We start from the raw sequence: 7,622 nt of genomic DNA on the forward strand, positions 1-7,622 counted from the left end.
GGAGGAGTTTCAATGACTTTCTTACTCAGCTGGCCCACTTGTGCCTCCAAATTTCTAATGGAGGATCTTGTTTCACTTATGAAACTTAATGTGGCCTTAGACAGATCAGAGACTATGTTTGCTAAATTAGAGGGGCTCTGCTCATAATTCTCTGTCTATTGCTGAGAAGATGATGGAAAAGGCTTGTTATTGCTTAGCCTATTTCTTCCACCATTATTAAAGCCTTGTTGAGGCTTTTGCTGATCCTTGCCTGAGAAATTTTGATGATTTCTTCATGATGAATTATAGGTGTTTCCATAAGGTTCACCCATGTAATTTACCTCTGTTATTGCAAGGTTCTCAGGATCATAAGCTTCTTCAGAAGATGCCTCTTTAGTACTGTTGGATGCATTTTGCCATCCATTCAGACTTTGAGAAATCATGTTGACTTGCTGAGTCAACACTTTGTTCTGAGCCAATATGGCATTCAGAGTATCAATTTTAAGAACTTTCTTCCTCTGAGGCATCCCATTATTCACGGAGTTTCTCTCAGAAGTGTACATGAATTGGTTATTTGCAACCATGTCAATACGTTCTTGAGCTTCTACAGGTGTTTTCTTTAAGTGAATGGATCCACCTGCAGAGTGGTCCAATGACATCTTGGAAAACTCAGATAGACCATAATAGAATATATTTAATATGGTCCATTCTGAAAACATGTCAGAAGGACACTTTTTGGTCATCTGCTTGTATCTTTCCCAAGCTTCATAGAGGGATTCACCATCTTTTTGCTTGAAGGTCTGAACATAAACTCTAAGCTTGCTCAGCTTTTGAGGAGGAAAGAATTTATCCAAGAAGGCCGTGACCAGCTTATCCCAGGAGTCCAGGATATCTTTAGGTTGTGAGTCTAACCATGTTCTAGCTCTGTCTCTTACAGCAAAAGGGAAAAGCATGAGCTTGTAGACTTCAGGATCTACTCCATTCGTCTTAACAGTCTCACAAATCTGCAAGAACTAAAAAACTGGTAAGGATCTTCAGATGGAAGTCCATGAAACTTGCAGTTCTGTTGCATTAGAGCAACTAATTGAGGTTTCAGCTCAAAATTGTTTGCTCCAATGGCAGGAATTGAGATGCTTCTTCCATCAAACTTGGACGTGGGTTTAGTAAAATCACCAAGCATCCTCCTTGCATTATTGTTGTTAGGTTCAGCTGCCATCTCCTTCTCTTGTTCAAAAATTTCAGAAAGGTTACCTCTGGATTGTTGTAATTTAGCTTCTCTTAGTTTCCTCTTCAGAGTCCTTTCAGGTTCAGGATCAGCTTCAACAAGAGTGCCTTTTTCCTTATTCCTGCAAATATGAAAGAGAAGAGAAAAAGAAAAGGAAGAGGAATCCTCTATATCTGGACAAAGAGGATCCTTATTATTAGTAGAAGAAGAAAGGGAATAAAGAAAGGATAATCCAAACAGAAGGGTAAGGATAGGGGTAGTGAATTGAGATGAAGAGAGGTGAAGAGAAGTGTTAGTAAATAAATAAATAAATAGAAGAAGAGAAGAGAGAGAGAATTCGAAAATAATTTTGAAAAAGTAGTTAATGATTTTTGAAAATTAAAGATAAGATATAATTAAAATTAAAATTTAATACAATTAATTAATTAAAAAGAATTTTTGAAAAAGGATGAGATATTTTCGAAAATTAGAGAGAGAGAAGTAGTTAGATGGTTTTGAAAAAGATAAGAAACAAACAAAAAGTCAAATAGTTAGTTGAAAAAGATATGATAAAAAATAAGATAAAAAGATATGATAAAAAGATAAGATTTTTAAGAAAAAGATATTTTGAAAAAGATTTAATTTTTAAAATTAAAATTGATTACTTGACTAACAAGAAACTAAAATATAAGATTCTAGAGTTTAAAGATTGAACATTTCTTAACAAGAAAGTAACAAACTTTAAATTTTTGAATCAATCACATTAATTGTTAGTGTAATTTCAAAATTTTGAAATAAAATTAAGAAAAAGATTTTTGAAAAAATATTTTGAAATTTTCGAAATTAATAAGATAAAAATGAAAAAGATTTGATTTGAAAAAGTTTTGAAAAGATAAGATTTTTAAAATTGAAAATTTGACTTGACTTGTAAGAAACAATTAATTTTAAAAATTTTTGACAAAGTCAACTCAAATTTTCGAAAATTATGAGAAAATTAAGGAAAAGATATTTTTTTTATTTTTGAATTTTTAATGAGGAGAGAGAAAAATACAATTATGACCCAAAACATGAAAATTTTGGATCAAAACACATGATGCATGCAAGAACACTATGAATGTCTAGATGAACACCAAGAATACTTTGAAGATCATGATGAACATCAAAAACATAATTTTGAAAAATTTTTGATGCAAAGAAAACATGCAAGACACCAAACTTAGAAATCTTTAATACATGGACTCTAACAAACGAAAAATGCATATGAAAAACAACAAAAGATGCAAAACAAGAAAACATCAAGATCAAACAAGAAGACTTACCAAGAAAAACTTGAAGATCATGAAGAACACAATGAATGCATGAATTTTCGAAAAATCCAAGAAAAATTTTTAAAACATGCAATTGACATCAAACTTAAAAATTGACTCAAGACTCAAACAAGAAACACAAAATATTTTTGTTTCTTTATGATTTTACGATTTTTTTGTATTTTTATTATTTTTTTTAAAATATTCTTTAGAAAAACGAAAATAAAGAAAAATTTTTTTGAAAATTTTTTGAAAACTTTTTGAAAAGAAAATTACCTAATCTAAGCAACAAGACGAACCGTTAGTTGTCCATACTTGAACAATCCCCGGCAACGGCGCCAAAAACGTGGTGCACGGTATTGTGATCATCAACAATGGCTCCAATAATTTGGTAGCTCTCACATGCGAATTACACTTAGTCACAACTCCGCACAACTAACCAGCAAGTGCACTCGGTCGTCCAAGTAATACCTTACGTGAGTAAGGGTCGATCACACGGAGATTGTTGGTATGAAAAAATCTATGGTCATCTTGTAGATCTCAGTCAGGCTGATTCAAATGTGATTGGATTAGATAATTAAAAGATAAATAAAATAGGATAGAAATACATATGTAAATTAATGGTGGGAATTTCAGATAAGCGTATGGAGATGCTTGTCCCTGTTGAATCTCTGCTTTCCTACTGCTTTCATCCAATCCTTCTTACTCCTTTCCATGGCAAGCTGTATGTAGGGCATCACCGTTGTCAATGGCTACATCCCATCCTCTCAGTGAAAATGGTCCAAATGCTCTGTCACAGCACGGCTAATCATCTGTCGGTTCTCAATCAGGTTGGAATAGAAGCCCGTGATTCTTTTGCATCTGTCACTAACACCCAGCCTTCAGGAGTTTGAAGCTCGTCACAGTCATTCAATCCCGGAATCCTACTCGGAATACCACAGACAAGGTTAGACTTTCCAGATTCCCATGAATGCCGCCATCAATTCTAGCTTATACCACGAAGATTCTGATCAAGAAATCCAAGAGATATGCGCCCGGTCTAAGGTAGAACGGAAGTGGTTGTCAGTCACGCGCGTTCATAGGTGAGAATGATGATGAGTGTCACGGATCATCATATTCATCAAGTTGAAGTGCAACGAATATCTTAGAACAGGAATAAATCGAATTGAATAGAAAATAGTAGTAATTGCATTGAAACTTGAGGTACAGCAGAGCTCCACACCCTTAATCTATGGTGTGTAGAAACTCCACCGTTGAAAATACATAAGTGATAGGTCAAGGCATGGCCAAATGGCCAGCCCTCAAACGTGATCAATAGTCTCCTAAGCTGGATAATAAAATAAAACTGAGACCAAAGATGTCTAATACACTAGTAAAAAGTTCTATTTATACTAAACTAGCTACTAGGGTTTACAGAAGTAAGTAATTGATGCATAAATCCACTTTCGGGGCCCACTTGGTGTGTGCTTGGGCTGAGCTTGATCCATCCACGAGCTAAGGCTTTTTCTTGGAGTTGAACGCCAAGTTGTAACGTGTTTTGGGCGTTCAACTCTGGTTCGTGACGTGTTTCTAGCGTTTGACTCCAGAATGCAGCATGGAACTAGCGTTGAGCGCCAGTTTACGTCATCTAATCACGAATAAAGTATGAACTATTATATATTGCTGGAAAGCTCTGGATGTCTACTTTCCAACGCCGTTGAGAGCGCACCATTTAGAGTTCTGTAGAAGCCAGAAAATACCTGAAATCACAGAAAAACACACAAACTTATAGTAAAGTCCAGAAATGTGAATTTAGCATAAAAACTAACGAAAACATCCCTAAAAGTAACTAGATCATACTAAAAACTACCTAAAAATAATGCCAAAAAGCGTATAAATTATCCGCTCATCAATCGGCCGGAATTCACTACCCACATATAATGAATCCGTTCTTTGGAAAGCGCACCAAATTGTCGTCAAGTAATAACCCACAACGAGTGGGATCGTACCCACAAAGATTAATTGGATTAAGCAAGCAATAGTTGATTAATTATTCTAGTTAGACGATTCATTTTTAAGTGGTAATCAACAAGGAATTGTAAATAACATGAAAGTAAAGGAAAGCAATAAAGTGCAAGAAAGTAAATGGCAAAGAAATTAAAGTACAAGAAAGTAAAGTGTTGGAAATGTAAAGTGCAAAAAAAATAATAAATGACTGTAAAGTAAATAAAAGAAAGAAAGATAAAATAAACATTGGGATCAAGAAATATTGCATTCTCCAGATTAATTGATTTCATCTCATCTTAAATCATGCAACTCATCGACCTCTTGGCAATCATGATTGATTGAGCCCCAATTCCTTGGTGACTCAATCTCTCAAATCTTGATCAATAGCCAATTCCTTGGTCTAATTGCTCATGAGAAGAGATGAAGCTTGTTCCCTGATTATACCACACATCCTCATAGGTCCAAGTAGAGGGAGGATTATAGGTCAACATATCCAAAAACCAAAACCTAGATCCTACCCAAGTGTGAGAAAGGATTTCAAGCATGGTTTTATGATTCCTCTTCCAAGGTTCCCATAAAACCCAAATACATTCAATCTATTTTCTAAGATAATTGAATGCTAGAATGAAGAACGAAATCCCTTATAGTAAATCAAAGAGAGATGAAGAGAAGAAGAAGAATAAAAACAATCAATCCATTGAAAAACAATAGAGCTCTCTTTCCCAATGGAAAGAGTTAGTAATTCATAATTAAAAATATTTACAAGTAAGAAAATGGAAGAGGGAAGAGAATGGTGGGAAGGAGGGTCTGAAGACTCACTCCTCCAAATGTGTCCAGCCTAATAGATATGATCCCTAATTATATGAAACTAAGGCCTTTATATAGGCTCTCCTAAATTACAAACTTAAATGAAATTAAAAGCAAATTACAATGAAATGAAAATAAACTATTCTAGATGCTTCTTGTGGCCTTGATTGGTTGACAATTGTGGCTTGAATGAGAGTTGGAGTGGGCTTGGTTGAAGGTTGGGGGATGCAGGAAGAAGTTGGTGTGTGGTTCCAAGTGCCACTCCCACTTGATTTTGCCCTTTTGAATATGACCCACTTTGCAACATTGAAAGTGTGGAGTTGGTTGGGCCTCAAATTGAATGTTCAATATGAAGTTTTATATATTTTTCGAAAGCCCTGGATGTTAGCTTTCCAACGCTTTTAGAATCAACTCATTTGGATCTTTGTAGCTCAGGTTATGCCCATTTGAAGATGACTAGGTCAGTCTGTCAGGTAGCCCGGCGTGCCACGCCCACTTCTGGTGTGTCGCGCCCCATATGTCGTGAAACTGGCGTGCCACGCCCAAAACTGGTGTGCCACACCCTTAATGATGCACCAAAATCACCTCTTTTGCCATTAAAACTGGCGTGCCACGTCCAGAATTCCAAGTGGCATGCCCATTATGAAAATAAAGCTGGCGTGCCACGCCTTCGATATCAAGTGGCACGCCCAGGTTTTGCAACGCTGAAATAATGGCCTTTTTCACCTCTCGTTTTAATGTCCACCCTAGAGTGTTATATATCGTTGGAAAGCTCTTGATGTCATCTTTCCAACGCCACCTAATTGAGATTATTTAAGCCTCTAAAACGCAAGTTATGTCCCTTTAAAAAAGAAGAGGTCAGGCTGGTAACTCTGTAGGGACGTGTTTTTCTTCTTGTGTTTTCAGGTTTAATATCTTCCTCAATTCTAGTGTCCATTATAAAGTGTTATATATGGTTGAAAATCCCTGGATGTCTAATTTCTAATGGCACTAGAATCATTCTATTTAGAGTTGTGTAGCTCAAGATATATTCATTTGAATGAGAGGAGGTCAGGCTGGCATATGCCCCGGCATGCCACGCCCATAGTGGGGCTCAAAATCACTCATTTGGAAGTTAAGCCTGGTGTGCCACACGCAAGACACCAAGTGACACACCCTCTTTGAGATCTTGGCTTCACAAACATGGCATGCCATGCCCATAGTAACAAGTGGCACGCCCTCTTTGAGATTTGGCTTCACAACTTGGAGTGTCACGCCCAGAGCTCCAAGTGGCATGCCCATTGTGTTGTGTTAAACAAACCTTCTCTGTTTCATTGGCCTAGCGTGCCATGCCCAGAGCTTTTTTTTGCTTTTTTTCGCTGAAATTCAACACAACCCCATTTTAAAGCAATGTACCATAATATTTATCATTTGGTTCATGAAATTGCATTGATTAATGAGATTATGCTATTTTTATGGTCCTTTTAGATAAGAAAAAGGGTACATGATGCGCAGTCATCAAGGGGACAGGTCACCCGACCTCCCTACTATTACCTTCACTCAAGAAGACGCCACAGGCATCATCTCGGGGCATGATGACCCCGTGGTCATTACCATCATACTTGCCAACGCCAATCTCCACCGAACGTTGGTAGACCAAGGAAGCTCTGTGGATATCCTATTCAAATCCGCCTTCGAGAAGCTTGGCCTACAAGAGAAAGAGCTCAGAGCATATCCAAATAGCTTGTTCAAGATCGGAGATGTCCTAATCCAGCCACTTAGGTACATCCCACTACACACAACATTTGGAAAAGGAACATGGTCCAGAACGTTAACCATAGACTACATCGTAGTCGACGTGAGTTCCGTATACAATGTCCTCACAGGTCGGACAACGTTAAATCAGCTCACCGCGGTGGTCTCCACTCCACACCTATGCATGAAGTTTCCAACTACAGAAGGGATCACTGCCGTAAAAGGGGACCTAAAACTCGCGCGACGCTGTTACAGCAAAAGCCTGAACCTTAAAGGCGAGTCCAGAGGAAAAGAAACCAATACTATAGAACTCGGGAGAATCTGAGCTCGCGTAGAACTCTGCGCTCAACCGGAAGGTGAGACCGAAGAAGTTCAAATCGGAGACACTCAAGACAAAAAAACAAACGTATGGGCAAATCTAAAAAGAGACCTAAAGGAGCTACTAACAAAGCTCCTAAGGGATAATTCTGACCTCTTTGCATGGAAGGCCGCCGACATGCCTGGTATTGATTCCGGACTAATGTGTCATAAGTTAGCCATATATCTTGGGTCTCGGCCAATGCAACAGAAGCGTAGGAAGCTCGGCCCAGAGAGGTCGCAAGCCG

The 7,622-nt window shown here is 37.6% G+C and overlaps 1 non-coding gene across 1 annotated transcript; it reads left to right on the forward strand.

Moving 5' to 3' along the window:
* Positions 1 to 696: 696 nt before the first annotated feature.
* Positions 697 to 800, forward strand: LOC127744467 (small nucleolar RNA R71). The gene has a single exon (XR_008005454.1). It is a non-coding gene; the product is annotated as a small nucleolar RNA R71 (small nucleolar RNA).
* Positions 801 to 7,622: the final 6,822 nt, after the last annotated feature.

This window comes from Arachis duranensis, unplaced genomic scaffold (assembly GCF_000817695.3).
Source record: "Arachis duranensis cultivar V14167 unplaced genomic scaffold, aradu.V14167.gnm2.J7QH unplaced_Scaffold_354585, whole genome shotgun sequence".
Classification (NCBI taxonomy): Eukaryota; Viridiplantae; Streptophyta; class Magnoliopsida; order Fabales; family Fabaceae; genus Arachis; species Arachis duranensis.